The 26,786-nt window shown below is 39.9% G+C and overlaps 1 protein-coding gene across 1 annotated transcript in view; it reads left to right on the forward strand.

Moving 5' to 3' along the window:
- The window catches only part of agr1 (anterior gradient 1), a 97,862-nt gene that overhangs the window by 25,217 nt on the left and 45,859 nt on the right, over positions 1-26,786 (forward strand). The window lies entirely within an intron of this gene.

The raw sequence follows: 26,786 nt of genomic DNA on the forward strand, positions 1-26,786 counted from the left end.
CAGAACCCAAACTCTTAGTTGCGTCATTTCCCATCCAACGTCATACTCTTGTAAAGCCCAAACATCAAAGAATGTGTTGTGTAAATACTCGCCAAACATGTGCGAGATTGCTTTTAATTCATGTAACATTTTTTTATGTTCTTTTTTAATAAAAATAAACATAGTCCAGGAAAGCCAAACTGTGTGCCAGAGAGGCAGAGGGTTGCAGATTATGCATGACTCAACTGGCATATGACAAAAACATCCCAACCAGGAGGAAATTCCTGCTCTTGCCAGGGATATAGAGAGAGAGGAAAGAGAGTGGGTAGACAAAGGAGGACAGTTAGGCTGTTAAACATATAGAGATCTTTTTCAGACAAGTCCCATCTGAAAGAATAATGACGGCCCCATTATTTTTCCTCCAAGATGTTAGCACGCCTGAGCCAAACCTGCATACTGGAGAGGAGTCACAACTGCACAGAGGAGATTAAAACTTGTCCACAGTCGCTTGATCACAGTGGTCGAGCTTAAAGATAAAACTAGAAACTGACTGGGGAACGATCAAGAAATGATTGATGGGGTTTTTGAATCATCCACCAAATGCTGGAGAGACACGGGGCTGGTGATAGAGTTTCATGTTGCAGCTGAAGACGAAATATATATCTCATGACTGATTATCGTCCCACGTATATCAAAATCTTGCTTTCAACTCAAGCTCACATGATCTACAGTCACCTGGTGTGCATGGTGAGCATTTTTATAGAACCAAATCTAAAGCTGATGAGCAAAATATGAACTGTAAGGTGTTCATACAGTATATTAAGAGTGCTCTTTTATAAAGTACTGAGCAGCACTTTTCTGTGGAAATCATTACATAATCAGCTTTTCATTAGCCAGTATCTCTAAATATTGTTGATCCCATGTGAAAGTGTTAAAATACACTTAATAATCATGGACTGATTATGAGACACTGGGCTCCTGGGCACAGATATACAGGCTTTGGGGTGATTTTGCTCTTTATGGTCATTTTGTGTCTCTTTGTAGTTGTTTTGCCCATTTTTGTTTTTTGAGTCTCTTTGTACTCATTTTGTGTCTCTCTGTGTGTTTTTTTTTTGTAGTTATTTTGTGTCTCTTTGTAGTCATAAATTGTCTCTTTGCAATTCCTTTGCCCGTTTTTGTCGTCATTTTGTCTCTTTGAGGTAACTTTGTCTTTTATGGTCATTTTGTGTCTGGTTGTAGTTATTGTGTGTCTCATTGTGGTTGTTTTGCCCATTTTTGTGTTTTTTGTGTCTCTTTGTAGTCATTTTGTGTCTCTCTCTGTGGTTTTTTTGCCACTTTTTTGTAGTTATTTTGTGTCTCTTTGTAGTCATAAATTGTCTCTTTGCAATTCCTTCACCCGTTTTTGTCATCATTTTGTGTCTTTTTGAGGTAACTTTATGTCTTTTATGGTCATTTTGTGTCTGGTTGTAGTTATTGCGTGTCTCTTTGTGGTTGTTTTGCCCATTTTTGTAGTTATTCGTATCTCTTTATAGTCATTTTGTATCTGTGTGTGGTGTTTTGCCCTTTTTGTAGTTATTTTGTGTCTCTTTGCAGTTCCTTTGCATCTTTTTGTGGTCATCATTTTGAGTTGTCTCCTGGTCTGTACGTGTCTCTTCAAGTGACATTTTAAAGCTGAAGGCCAAGGGGGGAACCTGACACTTTGGGCCCTTGGGACCAGTAGGCACGTTCAGTAATCCATCCTTGCTATTAACGACATGACAAAATGACATTTTGTAAGAAAAGGTCTTTTCACATTATTGATTTTACATATTGAAATGTAATTCTTAAATTGTTGCTTGGTCTTTTCTCACCATCCTGCTGTCTTGCAGCTCTGTGCACCAGAATATTCTGTCTGAGCATCTGCTACACTCATTTTCCAAGTAGTGTTGGTTTCTTTTATCCTACACAGACAGCAGATTAGTGAAATTTGCCTCACAATGACATGCAAATATTTCAAAGTCCTCTAAGCATTGTGTGACTGACAGCTTATCAAACACTGAAACCAACTCATCTGTTTACTGTTCATAGGCACAAACAATGCACAATAATTCTTTCCTGTCTTTGCTACGACTATTTGTCCTCGGCCTGATCAGCCCCCACATTCATTCAGACCTCCAGCCTGCGAGGCACACAAGCATTTTTAATCAACAGCACTGAATTAATCCAACCTTAGAACAGAGCAAAGTCACACATTGCAGCTCACACCAAAAGCTCCAGCATCTGAGAACAATTAAACGTCTGGTTTCGATGAGAGGCTGATTTGCCAGTTGACAGTTGCAGTGGGGGGGTGGGGGGAGCTCCCCCCCCCATGCCCCCACTGCCTGCACCAAGTCATACCACCAGACAACACGCATTAGCAATGAGGCCTGAGCGATTTAACATCACAAAGTCAAAGAAAACAGTGTTGAAAATAAGATAAAAAAAAACAGTGTTCTGATCCATTTGCAGACGTGAGAGGCACATTCCTTGCTGGTACACCATGCTCCCTCCCCTGTTGCACCACCTCAAAGACCCCATGTTTATTCCAAAATCAATTTAGCTTTGACATTGGGTAAGAGTTTGGTTGCTTGCACTTGCACCCATTATCTTATTTGTTGGATATGCAAAGAAGCAGTTGGACATTCTGGGAAATACACAAGTTTCCTTTCTGAGTTAGATGAGAAAATCAGTATCACTTAAATGTTTGTACAATTAGCTAAATGCCACTTAGCTTAATTTTACAGTAATTAGAGAGCTTTATAGGTGCTTGCAGGTAGATTCCCTCCCTCCTTTCCCTCGATTTTCAGTCTTTATGCTAAGCTAAGCTAACTATCTGTTGGCTGTACCCTCCGTATGAGCAAATGGATGTATTTCCAACATCTTCTCTCTCCCAACTCATCAAATACTATAGCTTGGACAGTGATACACTTCAAACTATGATGTTTTAAGGACCCCTCTAGTGTCAGTTTTGGACGTTTCAGTTTCTGTGTCAATATCCGCCTGTTACGTGCATAGTGGCTTTTCAGAGTAAACTTCCATATTCACAGGAAACAGGTTTTGTCACCAAACCTACTTTATGTTTAGGCAAAAAAACTACTTAGGTTTTGAAAAAAGATCATGGTTTGAGTTCAAATAAGTATGTATCTTACATAACTTAACTTAGGGACGTAAGTTAATGAGTATGTCATGTGACGTTAACTACATATGGTTATTATTTTAAAAAGCCCAATGCTGAATTTTGGTTTTAGATGGGGCACAAAAAGTGTTTGCTGAACTCTACCTCACATCCAACAGACTTTCTTGCTCTTTACACCTTGTCATTGCCACAGACAGGTTTACACTGGAGTAAGTTTAGTGGTGCACACAGACACTGAAGGGTGCCTTGTGCATCCAATTTAGGTCCCAATGGCCACTGCCCAAACTATTGACGCCCTGGAATGAAAATGGGTTGTCATTACCTAAAAACATGCTCTAAGTGGGTTTTGTACATGTACGATGCCTGTAAAGCTGCCAATGAAACAACATCCCAACCTCTTTGATAGAGTGAATGTAATGTATGTAATATCTGCTGTCAGTATTCCTTTAGTGTGAGTACCAGGTCTGGAAATTGTCTGGTTCAAATCTCAAACCAGCTAAGTTCAAATCTGTTTAGTAAAAACGAAATCACATCACTCTCCCTCCTCTGTAAACAACCACCATCCAGGGTTTGCTGTGTGGGGCACTTAACCCCCACCTTTCCCTTGTGGAGCTGCTCAGCAGTCAGCAGTAGTACGCTGTGGTTGTGCTGGGAAGCTCCCAGGTGTGAACTGTACAAATGTGAAGCAGGGCGTTACTGAAAAGGAACACATGTGCTCAGTAAATCCTCCCCAGATAAATAAAGTAAAGAAGATGTTGCCCTTGTTGAGGTTTAATTGAATTATGGTCCAGATCCAAGTTTCAATTGATTCCACAGAGGTTGGCCTGTCTTCCTCCACAGAGAGCCTCCACTCTCAGGGTAAGGAAAATCTCCCATGGAAGCTGTGCAACCATGATTGACCTCGGGCTGTTCTCTTTTATTGTTGATACCTACAAAAAGTAATGCACTATAAGGCGTATAGAACCCACGTAATCATGAACCATGAGGCTGTAATCACATGACTTATGCACTAAAGGCTGTTCTCCATCATATGGCAAGATCAAACGTAGAAGTGAGGTGATGTAGTACAAAGAGCGACAGAGTCGTAGGGAGGAAGGTTGGGGTGGTGGACAGGTCAAGCAAACACAGGACTTTGATCAGGTTCCTGTCCAGAGCAAAATCAATATTAGAATTATTTTAAGTTACACACCTCACCTCACCTTACCTCACCACGTAAGCTGTTTTTTTTTTGCATTGTTCATACGTGTACCTACAAAAAGTAATGTACCAGAATTCATATATAACCCACATAATTGGGAAGGCTGCGATTACGTGACCAGTGCGCTGATGGCTGTAAAGAAGGAAGTAGTATAAAGACAGAGAGTCCATCTAAGGAAGCAGGTTGGAGTGGGGGGCGGGTCAAACAACACAGGGACCAGTGTTCAGAACTATGTGAAACCAAGTGAACTTAAGACATTTATTAAGTTACATTGTCACCATGTTTCTTTTCCTAAACCAAACCTATGTAACTTTACATCGAGTACAAAACGTGATGATGCCATTCATGGGGTGCTAATTTGTTAGATTATATGAACTGTTGTATGTGGATATGTTGCATCGTGTTACATCGTTGCAGCATATCACGTCATGTTGCTACGTCACGTGATGACACCCAACCATGATTCTTTTTCTGAACCTAACCTAATTGGTAAGGGTGCTAATTTGTAAGGTATCATACCAACCAAGTGCATAACTTTTCGCAAGATATCATATAAACCGATGTCTAAGGCTACATGGCTGACCTCTAAACTTTGTTTGTGGCACAATGCGGTAATTTTACACTGCAAGAAAGAAGAGAGGAACCAGCACATCATGAGCTGAAGATGGTTCTGGTTTGTGCCTCGTTAAATTTATTTCTGTGGTGTTTTTACAAAGCAGATTCTCTCTTTGTGCATTAACATTTGCACATTATTACGCTGACATCAAATGGGAATAAATGGCACTGTGCTGGGATTTTTCGTGACCCCTAAATTAACAACAGCTCGTCTACTTAAGCTTACAATCTCCAGTGTGAGGAGTGTAAGAAGAGGTTGACTTCATTTGGGAGTAATGTGCATTTTCCATCTGAGACAACCCCACCTCCAACACACGCACCCCCCTGCCCCAGTATGGACATTTGGACTGGATTGAATGGCTCATGTTGTAGGTGTTGCCATTTTCTAACTGGTTTAACTGCTGCCAAGGACTAAAACTCCTTATCCTTGAGTAGGCCTAATCTTGGAACATTTCATACAGACAATAGAGAGCAAAACTGAAAAAAAGACAGAGAGAAAGTGGTGGGGTGGAGAAAAGAAGGAATAAAGACCGGAAAACAAAAAGGTTTTATAAGAAACAGATTGCTAAACATAAACACCAATCAGTTGACAGGAGCAGAAACAGGAAATTAGATTCCCAGGAGCTGGAAAATGCATCCATGAGAGAAAAATGAGTATCAGTGATTCATTGTATTTCGCCTGGCACAGTTGGACGAGGAAAAGGAGGGTGGGAAGAATGAGAAAAAAATGGAATAGAGAGGAAAACAAAGACAGAGAGAGAGTGACGAGGAAGGCACAGACAGGAAAGAATAAACCAGAGATTAACCAGCAAAAGAGTGGCTCAGGAGAGACACCCAAAACTTCTTCCTTGGTTGGCCAGATACCACAGGAGCTTCTGTCTTGGCTTCACAAGTGCTCTGCCATCATCTTTCCCCTTCATCCCATGACTTACCACCACCCTTTCATCTGTCCTTCAATCCCTCTTTATGGGCACAACGCTTGAGTAAAGTGCAGTGATATTAAAGGCATCACACGTAATCTTAAAGGTGAAGAGGAGTCAAGGAAAACAGGTGACGTGAAAGAAGACAAGAAATGATATTCTATGGATAACGGCTACAGTATGGCTTGGCTTAAGCTTTTAGTTGATTTGATGCAACGTACTGGCCTGGTTGGGCCAGCCAGGAGACAGTTACCTTAGCATAAATACTGGAAACATTTGGAAATGGCTTGCCTGGCTCTGCCCTAAGGACTTTACACTGAGAGGGAGTGTGATGAATAAATAACACTAAAATGCAAAATACTCACCTGAATCAGAACTATACCTGCCAACACCGATGTGAATTTGCGACGGCTGCAATGCCAGCTCATTCTAAGAAAAAAGATGGATTCAATATCAACCAATAAGGCACACATTAATTTTATTGAGGGTTTTTTTGTAGGAATTTGCCATGAGTGAATTTGAGTTCCCTCTGGTAAACAATAATGCAATATATATGTTTTTTATTGTGAAAGTTAAGAACGGAAGGAGTGGATCTGTTATGCACTGCCTTTGTAAAGACTGACCTGGGGTATTAAAGTTTGCCATCTTGCTTCAGACCACAGACTGTATAAATTATGAATGTACTGTGATGTCACCCATTGGTTTGTGGACTGCCGTTATAAGGCTTCCACTTCAGTATTTTGGCCCTTGCCATCTCGGCTTTTTGGAGCCAGGAGTGACCATATTTGTACAAGAGGCTATAGAGCTGTGGAGGGAAGAGTGGATCTAACTGAGGGCCAGAAGACACTATCAGCAGGCTGCCTGTCACTTAAGCATCCATGTGTAACTTTGGGCCTTAATAAAATGTAAACAGGTGAGTTATATAAAAATTCAGCCCCTGTACAGTTGTCATGAATACTGAAATTAGATAAAGAGACCAAAACTGTTTTTTGTACCAAGCCGTAAACATGTCTATTTTTGCTGTAAACTTGGGCATTTTAACATAAGATTCTATGGGGTTTGAATTGTTTTGGAGCCAGCCTCAAGTGGCCATTTAATGAACTGCAGTTCTGGCACCTCCGCATTGGCCTCATTTTTCAGACTTGGAGGCTACCACTTGATTTGGACTAAGGAGCCTCAGTGTTGCTGTTTAAATATCCTCATAGGTGCAATACAGGATATTAAGAAACACAAATTATCAACAGGTCCGCAACTGTGATGATGTTGTGACAGGACATCCATTCCACACAACATGATTGGTTGATGCCTTTATTTGCGGAGCAAAAGCTCAGAAAGTCCGACCCCCTTCTGAAAAGAAATTACATTGATTTTTTTTGCTGTATTAATATTCGCATTCTGTATGAAAAGACTCATGACAAAAACAAAAGTTTGAAAAAATATTTTTGATTACATATAATGTATACATTTTTAATTAATTGCATGAACTCTACAGAAACATTTCCTTGAACATCAGCATTTCCCTTGGCCTTTCCTTTTTTTGTCTATGCAGAGGCAACTTTAAACATTTCATCAATAACTACTATTTTATATGAAATACTTTTATATTTGACATAGTACTTGAAGCTTTATGACAATGTGTTGATGCTATTATAGCAATCATTCTGAGTGACAGAAGCTCCACTCAGCCCCTTGTCTCCTCCTTCTCTCCACTGCCTTTATTTGTGTCCTCTGAGTCTCTGTCTTGTGGGGGATATCTAGTTCTGAGTTGTAGAAATGAGCAAAACATTTTGGAACAAAGCAAAGCCACTGTGATCAATAGTGTAAGTGGATTTCCTGCTGAGTCACCTGAAACACTGGAGCCATCTAGCCAATTTGATGAGTCATTGCATTTTTGAAGCAAAAGTCATGACTTGTCACACAGTGAATTAGAGTGGATATGCAAACCTCCCAATTATTGGATTAACTTCAAAAAGAATTTTAAGTCAGCTACAGCAAAAATTGGTCAAAAACAAACTTTTTAAATGCTATGTGGGGCTTATAGGGGAAACCACAACAATAAGAAAATGTATTTTTAGTCACTTCAGATCATTTGAAGTGAAATATTTTTGGTAAGGGTTTCCCAGTCCCGAAAGCTAACCACTGGAAACACAAAGTTTAATAATACAACATGAAACCCTTGTTTGACAATAAAACCACTGTGTCTCCCACTTGAAATGTAACAGAAAGCCTGACAAGAGTTCCTGCAGGGCCTCAGTGAAGATGGATTGGATGCTCCTCCTGTTTTAGAGAAGTCAGCCTAGTATATATAAGATAATATACAACCTGGATTGTTCTATGGAGGGAACAAAGGCTTAGGAGCCACAGGGTGGCGGAGGACTGAAGTCCAAGTTGTGACCTGCTTTTCTTGAAGGCCTGACCTCACAGCTGCCCCCTCATGGGCAGGAGGAAGCTCGGCCTTACAACCTGGAGACTAGCACAAGGGGGACGCAGCCAAACTGGCAAGAGTCGCAGTGTTTTGGGGGCAATGAAAAATAATTTCCTCCTGAAGATGGGCCCCGGGGGATCCAGCTTGGCCCACAGCAGAGGAGTGTGAGCCACGCAGGAGGAATTCCAAGGCGGGGTGATTGAGAGCGTCAGAGGGAAATGTCAAAGACAGACAGCGGCGTCAGGCTGCTGTACCGTGGACCTGTTTACTCTATACCTGATTAAACTGCACTGTGAAGGAATTTGACAACCAGAGTGGAGCATGAGTCAAACAAAGCTGGCGTTAAGTCACTAATGTGCAGCACAGAAATGTCAAGTGGGACAATTTTATTTGAAAACCACCTTTTGGAATATATTATGTAACTGACATACTTTCTTAATTTCACAGTTACAGAATGCAACTTCTCCTCTGTGACCTACAGAATTCAATTATATTTATGAGTAACATGATACTGTTTAAAAACAACAATGAATGGAAATGTTACTCTCTTCAGTTTATGAGATCTCTTTTTAGACTGATGTTGCTCTGTTGACTTTAATGTCAACAGTTAATGTTTTATTTTTCCGATTTAGACACTTACCAATCTGAATTAACCAGGGAGTATTTATACAGGTAGAAAAGGACAAGGCTCTGCTCTGTAAGAGGACTTTTAAGAATCCAAGCAGCAACAAGGACTCTGCTAAGAGAACTTCTCCATTACCTAAACTTTGGTTAAATCATTACCAAAAAATTAGCATGAGGAGGTTGGAGCCTTGGAGTGAGCTGCAGGAATTAAGGGGCATTGTCATGACCATATGACACTCCTTAACTGGCTGCAAACAGGTGAACAACAGGTTGTTTTAGTTTTTCCGAATTAAGATGTTCTAACCTGCCCTGTACCTCAGTGAACAGACTAAGGGACGTGGCACTTGCCCTGGCTCTATTTTTACAAAGTTTTGCATACTTGTCCCAGCTCCAACCTATTTCCATTGGTAAAAATCATAGACTGTATAGAAAGAGACACAGTCTTTATAGACAGTCAGTGGTCAAAATTGATGCTGACATCATGATGTCCTTGGCGTTTCCATTTTCCCTCCAGTCAGTAGTCAACATGGAGGAAGAAAGTCTCATTTACAAGGTCGAGGAAATGATTAAAACTTCATTATGATAAAATAACATAGACACTTATTTATATGCAGAGGAAAAATTCATGTTCCGTCCACTCCGTTTGCTCACTCTAGGTCAGGAAGAGATGTTAGTGAATAATTGTGATAATGGCTGTTATTACTGTGCACAGCAAAAATATGATTGGACAGTAAGGCTGTCAGTCAGCTGGTTCCCAAATGCTGATGAATGAGATGATGATTGTGAAGCATGAATGAAGCAGCTGATGCCAACCTGTACGAAAAACAAAAGTCATAATTCTCTGATTCCAGCTCCTTATATGTTAACATTTTACTGGGTTTTTTTTCATTTAAATTTTTCATTTTTCATTTAGACAGGAACGGAAATAAAAGTAACATTGTGTTACATATCCAGCCTAACTCCGTTTAAAACTGTTTTTTTTAGCAGGTTCCTACATTTTATGGCCCAAACAACGAATTGATTATTCAAAAAGGTAATCAACAGGTTAATCAACAATGTAAATCGTTACAGCCCTAGTATGGAGGGTTGCTTAATTTATTTAAACAACAGACAGCGATCTTGCACTGCTTTGTCTCTCTTTTCCATAGGTGTGAAAGGACCATATGTCAGATAATTTTAGAAAAAAAAGACACATTACAAATTCAAATAACAAAAGGAAAATACCCAAATTACAGTTGTGTGTTTTTATTAGTTAAATATCTCCATAGCAAGAAGTAGACTAAGTGACTTTGGCAGATTCCACCATCTACACTGACGTGCTGTTCCGGTATTCTCCTCTTGTTAAATCAGCCGGACATTTGAAGCTTGGAAAAAAAGACCAAGATGGAAAATCCTCCTCCCTCTGAATGTCCATCCCTTTGTTTTATGAGGAGATGATGATTGGTATTTTTACAGGGCACCCGCTGGTGTTCTTTAAGGTCAGTGATTTCAGCTGCAGGCTGTATCACGGCCTAAAACAAAATTGAGGACGGATGACAAAGAAAGACTTGGGTGCAAATCAAGCTGCAAAATGTGTTCACAGTGATTTTCACACAGGAAGATATACATTACTGTACATACATTAGTTGAATCCACACCTTCCTCTCTGCTGACTTTTTCCTGATGGGGAGACAAGACACTATGAGACGCAGCCAGGTCATGACCTTTACAGAAGCCAGCACTCTGCTGTACTTATGTAAAAAGTTTTCCACTTTCCCAGGCACTTGTTTCAATGCCGAGACTTCAAAGAGCACTTGAAAAGGTAGAGATATCTACCCCAGCCCCACATCCACTCCCCATTTACACAGGGGGAAAGTGGAGCAATGTGGTTCATATTATTTGATAAGCATCCCATATTCTCGAAGGTATTTTAATGACCTGCGGCTAGTGCTTTCATGGTCCTGGCGTTAACTCTCCAATGGATCTCCACATGGAAGGGTCTAGAGTGAAAAGGGCTAGCAAGATCTTTATTACACAATGACACTCGGCGCGTAGACATTGTTTCGTATGATGGAGAAGAAGATCAGTTTTCCTTTCTCCCAGACCCCTGGTATTCATTATGTATCATCTTTTTCCATCTGTCCGTTTATTTTTTCGCTGTCTGGAGATGTCAGGGCAAGCGTGTGTTCTTCCCCTGCCGTGACTGTACAAGTGTGTACTGATGGCCATCAGGAGGGACACGTTGTGTATTGTTTTAGGCCGTGCAGCATGCCAGCTGTCATGGATGGCCTTGGCAGAGGTTTTTCCTTCAGCCTCTGTGTTTCTCGGACGTTACAAGTGCAGTCTGTGAGGTCTTTGGCAGCCGCCTCAAACAGTACACTGAAAACAGGGGTCTCACCAAGCAGAGTTTTTCACAGCATTAGTGTAAAGATTCATTTGGGCCATGACGTCGGCCACCCAGGCACAGCTGTCAGTATAAGAGGAATGAGTCGCTGAAAAAAGTGAGATCTTTTAAAGCTTCATAGATGAATGGATCAGGTAAGCTTAGAACGTCACATTCTACATGTGCTAAAAGGCCATACTGATTCGATGATGGATGAGTCAAGCAAACCCTGGACTTTCACCCAGGAGCCCACTCTTCGCTTCCCATTTGTATATTAATCCAAACCATGATGCTTTTTTCTACACCTAAACACAAACTTTTGTTGCCTAATGTAGAAACGAGGTGTTTTACATACATTGTAAGTGTATTTTGAAAAAGACTGTATGCATGTAACAAGCAGAGACTGTACATTTCCTGTGAAAACAGCAGGGTATTTTGACAAAATGCATTTAACAATCGTAAATTGACACGCCCTCCCAGAACATCAACAGCAGACACAGGAGGGTACCTGGTGCATCATATTTACTCATGAAAGGTCACTGACAATGCAACAATATTTGACAAGTTGGGATGAGAGTGCACTGACACTGAATGAATCGGAAATAGAGGAACATGACAACATAAAAGGGTTGGACGAACCTGCAGGCAGCAGGTATTTTCAGAAAATGGAAGTGCATGTTGGATGTGAGCCATATAAAATGAAGAAAAGGGATTTTTCCCACAACTTGAACGATTTGCCCGGTGTGGATACGATTATCGTTACAAATGACCTCATCCTCCAGACCTCCTTATGTTACTAACGTTACAGGATGAGCCAATGAAAGCATACAAGTGTCTAGTCGACTATAACCATTTTGTGTGCGGCTTGGTCCACAACTAAAATGACTGCTGTCCTTTTTAAGTGTGAATAAATGTGCTTGAGTATAATTGTCTGTTATATTTCAACGCTGTATTTGGATGCACTGCTGTCAGGCTAATGTTACTAGGTAACATTAGCGAAGTATAGCTACTGTTTTCTACCTACCTGGTCAACCGTTCCCAGCAGTCTAGTGAAATGCCATTAAAAATCTGGGTCATGGCTAAAAACATGGAGTTGTTACAACACATGCATCCATCTTGAGACATGTTTAATCAACCTGGTCTTATTCCAAAGTCTCTGAATACCGGCACTTGGGCAGTGACTTACAAGTCAGACACAGACGAAAAAAGCTGTCCTTTTACATCGGCATGATACGTAACCAGGCACGGTCAGTGTGTAACAGCAACTGAGAGCATTAGGGGGAATGTAGCCAGACAACAAGGTAAGTTAAGGGGGCCTCACCCGTGAGGTCGGTGTTCACTTCCTGTTTGAATGTTAAGCCAAACCCTATTATTTTTACAACCCAAACCCCATGCTTTTGTTGCCTAAACCTAAGCACATGCATGTGTTAGCTAAATGTAATCACATGTGTTTGTTCTTGAAGGAAAAAAATGTCAATTTGCGGTGTGGTACCGACGTAGTGTGTTTATTTTGAAAGACACTGTATGCAAACTGTACACTTCTTGTGAAAAGGGAAGTGTATTTTGAAAGACACAATGCATGTAACAGGCTGTAATTGACATGGCATCCCAGAACATCATCAACAACAGACAGTATACGACCAAGGGGCGATATGTGACGAGGTCGGAGTGAGAATGTGCCGGTGGGTTTAACACAACGCTTCAGCGTTAACGTTTGAAATTAGTTGACTCCGCTCTTCCAGACTGAAGATGGAGGTCTTTTCTCAACATCTGTCACTGCTTATCAGTGAGCTGTTTTTTTAAACTTCTCCCTTCATACGCCTCCCTTTAAGTGGCCCTTATTTTTTTCCAGTTTGATCAATTGGAACAGCAGTAAATTGTGCAAATCAGAGGCACTTGTGCTGTATTGATAGTCTTTGCCTGCCCTCCATCTGGTCAGTGCACTGATGTATGACATCATATGCAAAGAAGCTATTTCTGTCCAACAGACAGATTTTTCATAGCAATTGAACATTGTGATTGTCAACAGATTATTCCTACGGGCAGTCTTGTAATAAAGCAAAGTGGTCAAAAATAATATCCAGCAGCTTCATCATCCCAAACTTTTGTCATCACCGTCAACTTGCACCAAAGTGATTGCACAAATACCCAGCAGCACAAATGGGATATGACCAGTAAAATTTGCCCTAAAACAAATTTATCAAGACATTTACCGTCTATGGAGCGTTGATGGGAAATTTAACGGCAGCAAAGTCTGGCTTGGACGAAACGTCTTGCCACTTTTCCAGTCTCCTGTCCCTTCAGCATACAGCTGCATTGTTTGCCTTCATCAAGCTGCACCGCAAAAGCCAAGTCTCACCCTTCGGGGGTTGGAGTTCGGCCTCATTTACCGACATCAGAGTATGTTTGTGTGGATGAGTTATGGACTTACTCTGCTGGTATGTTCTTCTGTGGTGATTACAAAGGCCCATACAGTGACTGGGAATCTTCCACTAAACTGTCACACAGCGACTTCTTTGTTTCAGACAGACTTGCAGGAGGTGACTCTTTACACAGCAAACACCCCGATCTCCCAACAGCTCTGCTTACCCCCCCCAACTGTAAACCTGCCAATCCCTCAGGGCCACCTGGCATCTCAACAGAGTCAAACAAAAAGGCCTGGATCCAAACATGAGGGTTTCACTGATGGATCTGGAATATGTATTTCTCACTCTTGTTCATAGTACGCATACTTTTTTGGAATGGAATAATACTTCTGAGAATCCACATTTTCCTTTCCTCCGGGGAGCTGCAAGGCCGGGGGAGCAGGAGAGAATACTGGTCATGTTGTGGTTTTTCAGGCAAAATTCTGATTTTCTTTGATGTGTTTCAAAAGACAGAGCCCAGTCCAAGTGACAGTGCCCACTCAGCAGTTACGCTGGTTTGATTTTACCCCGTGTCTTTCCATAATTTCCTTTCTTCTTTTATGTCTGGGAAAATGTGTTGTGGATTCCCGAGCTGTAACATATTGTAAATTGAGTGTAAAATGACAGAACCATGTGAATTGTGAGGATCGATGCATCATGATCTAAATATGCAGTTCGTGCAGAGTGCAGATTTGGCTTGCTCTGTTTTTTTTATGCAGAAATCTCTGTTCCAGCTTGAGGGAGATGAAACAGGGAGGAGCAAAGGGAATGAATAACAGTGCTGGAATATTTGCCACAACTTTTGAGGTTTATAATAATAGACTAGATGATAAGGCTGCTCCTTTCAGATGTGTTAAATGCAAGGCGAAGGCTCTCTAAGCTTCAGAGAGAAAAGAAGTGCAAAAAAAGAAAACATAAAGGCAGATAATGTAAAAAAAAGTGTAAAAAAACTTCCTACTGCTGCAAATACTTACCATGAATTGGTTAATCCTGCTGCCAGATGTGAAGGAGTTGACATATAAAAACAAAACAGGTGCCACGCAAAGTTACCATAAGAAAGTATTTGCATATTCAAAGATTTTTATGTTTATTTGACCTAATTCTGAGGTTTTCATGACTGTCTTGTAACGGTCAAGCCCAATTTTATAATAACACTAATAACTATATTTGCACAGCACCTTTACAAAGTGCTTTGACAAACAAAGCAAAGCAGAAGCAAGATACCCTAAAGACAATATAACAGTGGCAAGTCAAACAGTAATGAACGAACCAAAGCAAGACAAAAGTAAGGTAAAATTTAGACAAGAGAGAAGACTCAGAACCTGGTAGAGAAAAGACAGATGATAATGACAAATAAAAAAAAAGATAAAAAAAAAAAGTAAATAGAATAAAAAAAGAAAAGGAAATAAACACCATAAAAAAGACAATTTATCGTGTAGCTGGAGTGTGGTGAAGACAAGGAGTATGTTTTATTTATATTAACATAACTTCACTATAGACCATGTAGAGACAAGCTGGGAAAAACAGTTGAAAGACTATAAAGGAGACTATAAAAGTTTAGTCAGAGAAGACATTTTTAAAAAATTTACAATGTTTTAAAATCAATTAACTGTATGTATTATAGTTATGCTCTTTGCAATTTTCTGCTGTATTCATGTGCATAAACAGCGAAACAATTTGTTTTTCAACCTTCAGCTGTTCTGTAGTAATAATTTGAGTAATTATCACAAAGGATTTATATTTCCTTTTTAAGTGCACGTGTCATTTTACTTTTAGTCTGAGTTTCTGGCAACTTTATATAGCTATAGATAGCTGACATTGCTCTGAAAAAAAAAACATGTATGTGATATGAGGACAATTTAAAAGATTTTACACAAAAAAATGAATACATCAAGTGAGCAAAAATGAACTCCAAAAAAAAAAAAGTTTCCAACTAACTATTTACTTCTGTCTCATACAGCTTGTTTGTATGTGCACACATATGCAGATTCTCTTACATCTTACATGTGTGCACATACACAGACACACCTGACATGTGCACAAAGCAAAACAGACCAATATGTTTATTTGTGAGAATATGACAACTCATCAACAGAATGTTGCTGATGCACCTATGAAGATAGAAACGTGACAGTAAACTCACGGCACTGACATTAAATGATCTGGTGTAGAAGCACAATTTAACCAAACTGGTCTGTTTTGTGCTGTTTTATTTTTCAGCTTTCCATCAAACAGAAAAACCACTGATGTGTGAAGTATTAAGTCGGAATATAAAAGGCAGAGTAAGTATCTGAGTTATGCAGTCTCAACACAGCTGTTTGATCGCACGCGCAGAGAGAGGGTGGTTGTGATTGACATTCGGAAGAGTGTGAGACATAAAGAAGCTGGAATGGAGGAGCAGGGCATCAATCAAACAGCAGCACGTGCTGACGATGACCCTCTCCATGAGATACAGAGTTCAGGACTTTGCCTTTCTTCTCCTCCTCTCTCTTTTTCTCGCCTTTCATCCCTTCCTTCCCTTTTCTTTGCATCGCCCTGTCTGTCTTGTCTTTGACTTTCTTTGTTTCATGCAAAAGCCGCCATGTCCAGACGGAATAGATTTGGAGGACTGCTTTGATCCTTTTGTTATGATTCTTTTATTTGCCTCAGCCACATCCTTCTCTCTCTGCTGCAGTCACCCCACAAGATGCTTTGAATTAGACCAGAGGATGGGATGGTAGAAGAGGAGAGGAGAGGAGAGGAGAGGAGAGGAGAGGAGCTAGGATGGGGAGCAAGGGGGTGAGTGATGCTCATGTCCATCCTGAGGAGAAGACCTGATTGTCCTCAGTTTGACCTAGAATGGAGAGGTGAGGAGTTACCTTATAGGACACAGTGAAAAATATTTTCTGCCCTCTCCTCTTTGTTCTTTTTGTCTTACCAAGTTTTCTATATACTATAAGCATCACCTAATTGCCTCAAAATATGTTTGTTCATATGTGCTGATCTGAAATAACATGCTGTGTGATGAGACTTAATTATTGTACTGTTTGGATTAATAATTGTTTTGTATGATTGCTGTGGTAATGATGTTCTTCTCTTTTGTGGTTGGGCTTTCATCCACATGCAAGTTGTGTTTTTTACTTCACTGAAAACACATCTTTTGTAAAACTCCTTCCAGGATGAAGATTTTTAGAAACTCAATTTTCAATGTTGATGTAAAGACAGGGCAAAGCTTCACAAATGATGCAACAATTCGGGCAATGGTGGACATGGCCAAAATATGCTGGTTTTAACCTGGCTAACAGGACTACGTGTTTACACAGAAATGTACAGTTGCTCTTCAACTATAGTGAGAAGGGAAGGTGTCCAAATGGGCAAGGGAGGGCACTGCTACGAAATTAGTTAGCTAGAGTCTGGCTAATGTGATAGCTTCTTTTTTTTAACCATCAACCATTATGACACAATGCATATTTTATATTCTGAATGTAACACTAGTTTATACAGTATAATGTAGTACAATGCACATATTTGTATATTTTTACACACTAACGGACTCATCACAGTGAAGATGTATATTTTATTTCTACTATCTTAAGTACCAATGTTCATATTGTAGCATACTGCACATATTTATTTCTATTTTATAGAATTTATTACTTTATCTATTTAATACTCTGATCCTTACTTTTTATAATTCTCTATTCTTTACATTGGAACGACTGTAACAAATCATAATTTCCCCTCGGCGATCAGTTAAGTATTTCTGATTCTGAATCTGATTTTTTTCCACATGGGGGAAGTCAGCTTTCAGCTTCCTGTAGGAAATCTTTTAATTTCACCCCAAACCATGATCTTTTTATGAAACCTAAGCAAGAGATTAACTTCTCCTAACAGCACTTTTTCCCAGCTTCTGATCAGCCATCACCTTCCTCTTCTCTGTGTGATTGTCAAACATAGCTTTAGGGTGACAGTTATATTGCCGCCTGTTGGTCTGGCACAATCTTGACAGTTTCAATTGTGTTTTTGTGCTTTCATTTGGACAGAGATTCTGTTAAAACAGTGCTTGTGTCGATGGGAGTTTTTTGTTTTTTTGAGAAAAAAGGAGAAAATTAAATGAAATGTTTGTTAATGTTTAGAAGTAGCCTATTGAGGTTACAGTGTGTGTATTACTGTTGTAATGGTATGGGAATTTCACAATACAATAACTCTCTCAGAAAATATTGTAGTTTCATGGTGTCACAGTATTATTATTATTATTATCATCATCAGTCAGAATGACACTTTTTAAATGGAATTGTGTGTAACTAAAGGTGACACTCTCTGTCCACTTGCTTTTTAAAAACAAAAAGTATCATAGATAAGCAATTGTTTTGATAACTGTCAACGTTCTTATCATGGTACACCACGAAACCTGTATACCACTGCAACCCTTGTGTGAATGTACATATATATATATATATATATATATATATATATAGATATAGATATTACATCCAAGTAATGCTTGATGGATTGCAGTTCCAAGTCTTTTTATCCTTTTTTTATCCTACAGGACACTGCAGTTCTCCTTGGAGTTAGTAAAATATTTTATGTGCTTTTGCAAGAACTTCCATATAGTTGGTCTCTTTTTCCCTATATCTTCCAGAGACATTGAATTAGGTGTGCTTTGTAGATAAACTTGGCAAACAGTGTCTGAGAAAAGGACTTGAGACAATGATATAAAATGGAATATTTACAGGACGCTGTGTCTCCTTTCAAACTCCCCCACTGTGCGCTGAGCTTTTCATGAGGTTATGCTTTATGATGCTGTGAAGAGCACTGGACCATCCAATGTCATGGTTCAACCAGAATGATTTAGATTGGCTTGAGCTAATATTTGTCTGCCCTGGTCTAAAGGTAAAAAGTAGAATAATAGCAGCCTGCAAACTGAACGTTACACTATGCAGATCTGCAGAAAGACTGTAAAACACATACAGTGTGAAACATCTGGAATGTCAGGAACCCTGCTAGGCTTGCTTTCTCAGCAATGGCCAGGCACCCCAGCATTAATTTGGTATAGATGAGCTTTTATCCAACTGATAAACTGTAGCTTTGCCTAACAGTGAACGTATCAGAGCAATTCATTGTCTCACTAGGTTAAGATACAATGCGAGAGAAGCAGTGGTCTTGGCTCTGAGAAAATCTTCCAGTGTGAAGGGGCCCAAGGGACATTCAACCATTGTCGACAGAGATCCAAAATATGTTTGTTGACATGAGGTGGTTGTTTTATTCCTTCTCTGGTGAAGCAGACTGTGTAAGTATAAAACAACAAGCCACAACCTAATGAGGCTTTACAGCCATGATGAGTGTTTTGCCATGCTATGTGGTGCAGGCTTTTAAGAAAATGGCTATAATCATCTGCCTCTGGTGCTGTGAAGAATTTCCATTTTTGTTTGTTTGTTTTGTTTTTTGTTTGTTTTATTTGAAGTGGACTTTTGTATCAACCCAATCACCAGAAAAAGTATTTCTGAAAACCATAAATACATCACATTTGCACGTTATTATGTAGCGGCTAAATAAAAGCTCCAACAACACTGTGGCTACAGTGTGGTTAGGTTTAGTCACAAAAACCACTTTGTTATGGTTAGCATGGCTGAAAATACCTGGTTTTGGGACACAATCCCAGCTTGAGAAGCAGCTATATCTCGATAAAAATCACCCACTTTTTATGGCACTATCCTCACCAAAGGGTTGATACAAAACACCTTCAATTGGAGCCTTAAAATCTGATGGAAAAACACCTACCTGTCACTATTAAACACCTACGTGTGAAGCCTAGATGACAATAAAAACAAGGCAATGACTCGCTGAAACACAATCAGTACTCTGCAGTAGTCTGCAGCTTGGTAGCTGTCTCACTTTCAAAACGTATGATACTTATGAAACATATTTGCGGTGTGCAGAAACATACAATGCCAACATTTTCTTCTGGCTACAGGGCTGTTTGTACCCATTTTGTATTAGTGATTGTAGATGTATATTTATTTAATCCAAAAAGTATTATGAATATTCACACAGATGCATGCAGAACATACAAAGATATCACAACCAAGACTTTAAATTATGATTTTCACTTGTGTCATCGCTGTTACAAAGTGTGGATTTTGAATTGTGGAATTAAAGTCAAAAACAGTAGCAGGGTAGTGTCATCAGCATGTTGTAGACAACTCATATTAACACATAGGAGACTAAGAAGAAAAAACGAATGCCCCAGTTTGCTGCCCTGTGGTACCTCAGTATCACTTACAGGGGAAGGAGAGAGTTTGAGCTGTTGGAAAGAGCATACTATGAGAACAGCTGCTAATTTTTTTCTTTTTAATTTTAAATTTGAAAAGCTTAGAAAAGTCAAGAATCGCGCCATGTCATATAGGTTTGTTGGCACCTCAAACATGAGTGTTCCATGGCGAGAGATTTACTTACAATTAATGGATACTGAAATTAATGCATCCTAATACGCTCTCAAATACACAACTCTAACCAGGAATACAGTGGCCTACAAAACCCATCTATTTCAGTGAAATGTATTCCTATTAAAATACTAGTACAAATTAACTTTGCAGCAAAGAACCATTGAAATAAGGAGCTATCAACAACACAGCAGACAACATTATTTAGGCGCAGAAAAAATCATGCCAGCCTATCACTTACCATGTCAGAACAATACTTTACTGTAATGTTGTTGATATTTCATTATGTCTGTGTGAAAAATGCCATCCATCTGGAACCCCAATCATCTCAAAATGTATTTGGCAGACACTATTTGGCTCCAGTATGGTGGTGGCAGGCATTAGTGGAGAGGAGAGGAAGTGCGTATGGGCTTAGACCTACACCCACATGTGGGACACATTTGACAGAGTAAACACACGCATGCACACATACGCATAATTTGCAGGAGTACTGTCCATCAAACACACTCTTAGGGAAAAAAGAGCCCGCCACATTGCATGTGAAACACCCACACACAGACCGAAACCCATACAGCGCACTCAAACCCCGACAAACAATCTATATAGACCCACACATACACTGTACACACACTCCAACTTACAGCCTTCATATTTCTATATATGTATGCACACACATTCACCCTATCAACAACTTCCTGGCACATGCAAACACATTATATACTTTCATCCTAGAAATGTGGCGACCATTACCATAGGATGTGGATGTGAGCTCTGATAAATAAAGCAGGATCAGAATCCGAAATGTTTATGTGGTGCATTATAAAAAAAGAAACCAGAGCAGGCCTGTTTCCTACCTCAGTCTTCCAACACAGACCAAACTAAATACACAAAAACAATCAGCAGCAACTCATGGAAGGCTGATTATACCAGCAGACACACACACACACACACACACACACACACACACACACACACACATGTGAACACCTGCAGCAGATCGAAACCTTGGTCTTTGATTTCAAGCGGTAAATTCAGAATCTTAATCACTTCGTCACAAAATGCATACTGACAATCAAAATGTCCACTAGACGAAAATACATTTCTTAAGTTTTTACCTGTTGTGACTCTCCTTCACTCTCGTCAGTGCGGCTGGTGTCTGAACTCAGCCAGTGTAGCTGCAGAACAGAGCTGTTTCTTGTCCTTCAAAAGAAGCTTTTTGCTGCCATTTATTCTGGTAAAGAATGGAAAGCATCTTCCACAGATCCTGCAGCTGCTCTCAATCTTTCACAGCAAACAAAAGGCTTTCATTTATTTTAGTCCAAATTGCTGACTGATATCTCGGACCGCAGTTGACCTCAGATTTTACTGTTGAACCTTAACATGCAGTGTCAAAAATCTTTTTTTTTATTATTATTATTTTGTGCTGCTTATTTTGTGACTGGGCTTTGATGATAAAATAAGACATATGTAACATTGTCTTTGTATGTCATGAATGCTCATCATGCTTCTATAACTCTCCCCAGTATGTTGCTTAAATGAAACGCACTATTATGACATGATTGTTATACTGAGACTATAGTTTTGTAATTTTATTACTAAATTAGATGTAAACCATCTGAACCACAATGTTTATCAATGGAATGTGTGAGGTTAAGATGATTAACTCATGTGGAACAAAAGACTAAAGCATGAAATTAGATATTTTTTCCTGAGAACAAGATGAGGACATACCCCCTCAGAGGATCTGTGACAAACACGTCCCTCTGTATTCAGCCATACATAAGTCCCCAAGAGATGAAATTGATCAGTAATGACACTGACGTGAATTAAGTTAAACGGCCTAGATCTGAGCCATACTCAAAAAAATCAAACTACATTTTTGATATGTGAGCCGTAACTCTCAGAGGAGGTAAGATAGCATCAGGACCCCAGTGTTCCCCACTGGTGATGGTTGATTGTAGCTGTGACAAAGCAACAACAGAGAAGAACAATGCACATAAATTGAATAAGTAACCACAGTGACTGATGTTTGTCTATTGTCCAAGCTCAGTCCATAGGGGCCTGGGCTGGGAAACAGAAGGTCACTGGTTCAAGTCCTAGTACAACCAAGTATGGAGTGTGAACTGGTTGCTGGAGAGGTGCCAGTTTGCTTCCTGGGCACTGCCAATGTGCCCTTGAGTTAGCCAAGGCAGCCCCCTTACCCTCCACCCAATGCATGTGTAGGTCTTGTTTACACATGTACATGTACATTTCCCCTTGAGGATTAATAAAGTTTATCTTGTTCTGCTTCTTTTTCTGGAGGCTGCAGGGCAGCTCGGAAAACAATCAAAAAAGAGTTCTGGGATAATTGAATATTGTTTGGTTTTATGTGACATTTGTTGCACATGCTTTGTGTGTTTGTTGGGCAATTTATCCATCTCATTTACTGTGTGGGGATTCTCGTCAGCTGTGGAGATGTTTTGTTTCTTTATGTTTTTCCTCTATTTTAATGTTAAACTACAGATTGTATTCACACATATTCCCCAGAGGGGCTGACATCAGAAATATAAATATATTAAAGATTTTTTATGTGATCATCTGCTCCAAACATGCTACTGCAAGTGTTTGCAATACATAGCCCATACTGCTACCTGAAGCTACATGCCAACTTCATGAAACATGTAATCTTGGCTGCCAATGTCGTTATTTTTCCCCAACTTCGGATGATAATCCTGCTAGAACATGTTCGGTTCCTGGAAAATTTAGGTTTAGAAGCTTTTATTGGTGATTTTTCAGGGTAGAATGTGCCGCTAATCTGTTTCAGTCATTACCCACCTGCAATGATGGAGCAGAGGTGCTGAGATATGTGAGACCCAGAAACACTGACCAATCAGAGCAACTGGGCTTTTAGGAGGGGGTTTAAAGAGGCAGGGGATAAAATGGAGCTTTTGAAACAGAAGGTGAATACAGGTGTTCTAGCACAGACAGTATGACAAAAATAAAGTGTTTTTTTGAACATTAAAGTGTGTAAACATGCTCTAGTAGAAACCCAAAATACAAATATGAACCTAAAAATGAGCAGAATGAGCTGTTTGTGTTGGTGGTGGCTCCCCACATAATTTTAGTTGCACAGCAACCACGGGGCCCAGAGGCTCCCTCTTGTGCTCTTGAACTACCACCTGTCCACCTGTCACTGACTCACTGAGGCTTTAACAAACCTCAGGACTCTCCCACAAAGCGGGCGTGCCAGTGGGTGAGAAAATAAGAGAGGAGGCATACTGCGGTCAACAGAGCATCCTTCGGTGCCTCCTCCAGTGGCCTGATTAAAGAGATGGCTTGTGCTAATGTCTGCCTGGCTCTCAGACCACAGGAGAGGACACATCAGAGATAAGTCAGCCCAGAGAGGAGCAGAGTGGGAGAAACTCTGCTTGTCTAAACTTATCTTTAAGGTCTGTTTTGGGCTTGGTCTTCTCTTGATTAGATATAGATTAGTGTCAGCAGTGGATACACTTTCAGGCCAATCAGCTGTGGAGGTTGAGTCTTTTCAAAACTTTAATGTTTAAACATCCTCTCATCGCATCAAATATTTTGGAGATGTCATTAATCAGTTTACATTTTGATTTTTAATTCCGTTAACTAACACAAAACACAGAAAATCCAACATGTTGCAGATCATCCTATGATTCATTATTCTAAACATGCATATATATGTTTATAATCAATATTGAGTAATAATAGTACATTTAATTACATTCTTGATACATGTCTGTGAGCTAATACAATCAATACATCATACAGAAAAAAAGGAATGTCAAAATAATGCGTTAATTTTGGTTAATTAATCACAGCGTTAAAGAAATTAATGCTGATTAATCGCATTCCGTGGTGCCCTTTGACACAGAGCGCCATTGAAGGCTTTGTCACATGATGGAGGCAGACAAGATGATGCTGCTTAGCCCCGTACATGGAGCATTTACATTTAAAAAACGCCTAGATAGAACTGTTGATAGGAGCACTGTTGTCTGCAATTTCTGCAGTCAGGAATTTTTATACCAACGGCGTACTTAAAGCCTGAAATGTCACCTCAACGCAAAGCATTTAGCAATGAATCTGAAGGTCCAAGCTAGCACAGCCTCTGATGCTAAAGCTAGCAGCTAGTCTCGTCAAGCCACACTCAACCAGGCGTTCAGACGCAAACTGCCTAAGTCTACCTGTGACTGATTCACTAACACCCTTGCAAAATGGTCCGGCAGCTTTACTACGACACATCTTCCAAAATTCAATGGGAAATTTTCAAAATACTTTTATGGCAAAAAATGATGCATGTGATAAAAATCACAGACCATGTAATTAATCAGATTAGTTTTATAAATCACGTAACAGCCCTAAAAAAACATTATTACATTAAAAAAGTAAAAAATAAAAAAAAAGTTTCTAATGTGTTGCTTAACTGACTTTATTGTCAGACTGTTTGTACATGCTTTTGTGCTGGATCAATAAAAACTCACTTCTCTGTTTCCCAGTTGACTTGACCACAAGGAAAGCTCACTGTTATATCATTGATTAAATATCTATCAAGCCTTTAATGTTATAAGATACATTGATACATTTATATAATGCTACAGAAATTGAGATTAGTATTTCATAACTATTCCTGTTTAAACCCACTTTATATTGCATTTAAATTGATCATGAATCATTTATTTTTAGGATAATTCATTACAAATTGATTAGGCCATTTTCACAGGTGTAATTATCAGCATTACTGATGGCTGAATTCCATTTCGGTGAGCCAGTTCCAGAGCTCTGTATTGTCATTGGTGGCTCAATAGAGAGGCATCCTGAGATGCTGAATAGAACACAACCACTGCTAATGTTAGTATTTCCACCTGTGCGTTTCCTGCTGATAACTCAAGATGTCTGCAGGGAAAAGAATGTCTATTAGGACCATGAAACTGAAGTAGCTAAATGCAATTCAGCCATTTCTACTAGCCTATTTATTTTTACACCTGTGCTTTTCCTACTGTAACATGTCATTTTTTTTCTGTGAAAAGGTTTATCTCATCTGGCAGATACAAATGAATCAGTGGTATTAACCATTAGCAGCGGTCTAGTGGTCTTTTCTTTGCAGTGACTTCAATAAGCACTGGGATAAATATGTCTTTGAGTGAGTGAGTGTAGGTTAGGTGTTTTTGGGTCAAATGTAAATACCTGTGATGGGCAGCACCTTGCTTTTACCAATCCACCTGTGCTGCAATATCAGTTCTATATATCAAAACAGGGGCGGCACAGTGGTGTGGTGGTTAGCACTCTCGCCTCACAGGCTCCCACGCCCGGTTCGATCCCGGGCGTGGGAGCCCTTCTGTGTGGAGTTTGCATGTTCTCCCCGTGTCAGCGTGGGTTCTCTCCGGGCACTCCGGCTTCCTCCCACAGTCCAAAGACATGCAGATTGGGGACTAGGTTAATTGGTGACTCTAAATTGTCCATAGGTGTGAATGTGAGCGTGAATGGTTGTCTGTCTCTATGTGTCAGCCCTGCGATAGCCTGGCGACCTGTCCAGGGTGTACCCTGCCTCTCGCCCAATGTAGCTGGGATAGGCTCCAGCCCCCCCGCGACCCTCAAGAGGATGAAGCGGTTAGAAGATGAATGAATATCAAAGCAGGCAAACTGTATCATTTGGCGGGGACAGTTACATCACTTTCTGTGTATCAGTAAAAACACTGCCTCTGCCTTCTCTTCAATGTCATACACTGCAATATCCTCTCACTTCAGTCTCAGTGGAACATTGCAGTTCGAGAGATGACTTTTACAAACATAAATCAAGTCGCTCCCCCCCCCCCTCCCCCCCCCCCCCCACACACACACACACACACACACACGTTCCCTGTTTGCTGGGTCTCTAGAAAAAGCATCAGAAACCAAAGGAGCCGCACACTCCTCCATGGAATTCACTGAGGACAGGATGTTGGCTTCACAGTCACGCAATGCTGCACACTCTTTATTCCCATTACACATTATATCATCATGTATCTGCATCAAGTGCTGAACGCTGCCAGAATGGATCAAGACCTTGCCGTTGTTATTCTGTTTTCTAGTATATTACAATTAACAATGTCATTGTCATTTAGTTTCCTGCAAGCGTTTTTCACCCCATGCAGCTGTACATCTGGAATTATTTTTCTGATGAAAATTCAGAAGGATTTGGGGAAAACGCATTAAAAAGACAGCAGGAGAATTCACAGGTTAATGAGTGTTTTCAGACTCTTGAGATAATGAATGGAGTTGTGTTTGAGTTTGTGGATGTATATTGCTTTTCATTGTTTTTAAGATTACAGTACACACCAGCCAGATTACAGAAGTAATTTTCCTTTGACAAAGTAGCAAATCCAGCAAAAAACAAAGGGCATTATTGTACCTTAAACAGTGGCTTAATCCATCAAAATAAACTTTTCAAGAAACTGTCATTTCCTTAAAGAAACTTTGCAAAACAGCAATGTGTGCGCTGGAAACAAGTGAAAATCTCTCACACCATATGAAGAATGTTTCACTTAAAGTAAAACCAGATTTTATGTTTGAGCGACACATTGAAGGGCTTATTTTCTGAAGTGTGTTAGAGCTTAGTTTTGCTGTTGCCAAACCCATTTTCCTAAATGTCTTTTTTAACTTTTCCTGCTCTTACTAGCAGATCTGGGAAGCCGCT

This window comes from Epinephelus fuscoguttatus, linkage group LG13, assembly GCF_011397635.1.
Source record: "Epinephelus fuscoguttatus linkage group LG13, E.fuscoguttatus.final_Chr_v1".
Lineage (NCBI taxonomy): Eukaryota > Metazoa > Chordata > Actinopteri > Perciformes > Serranidae > Epinephelus > Epinephelus fuscoguttatus.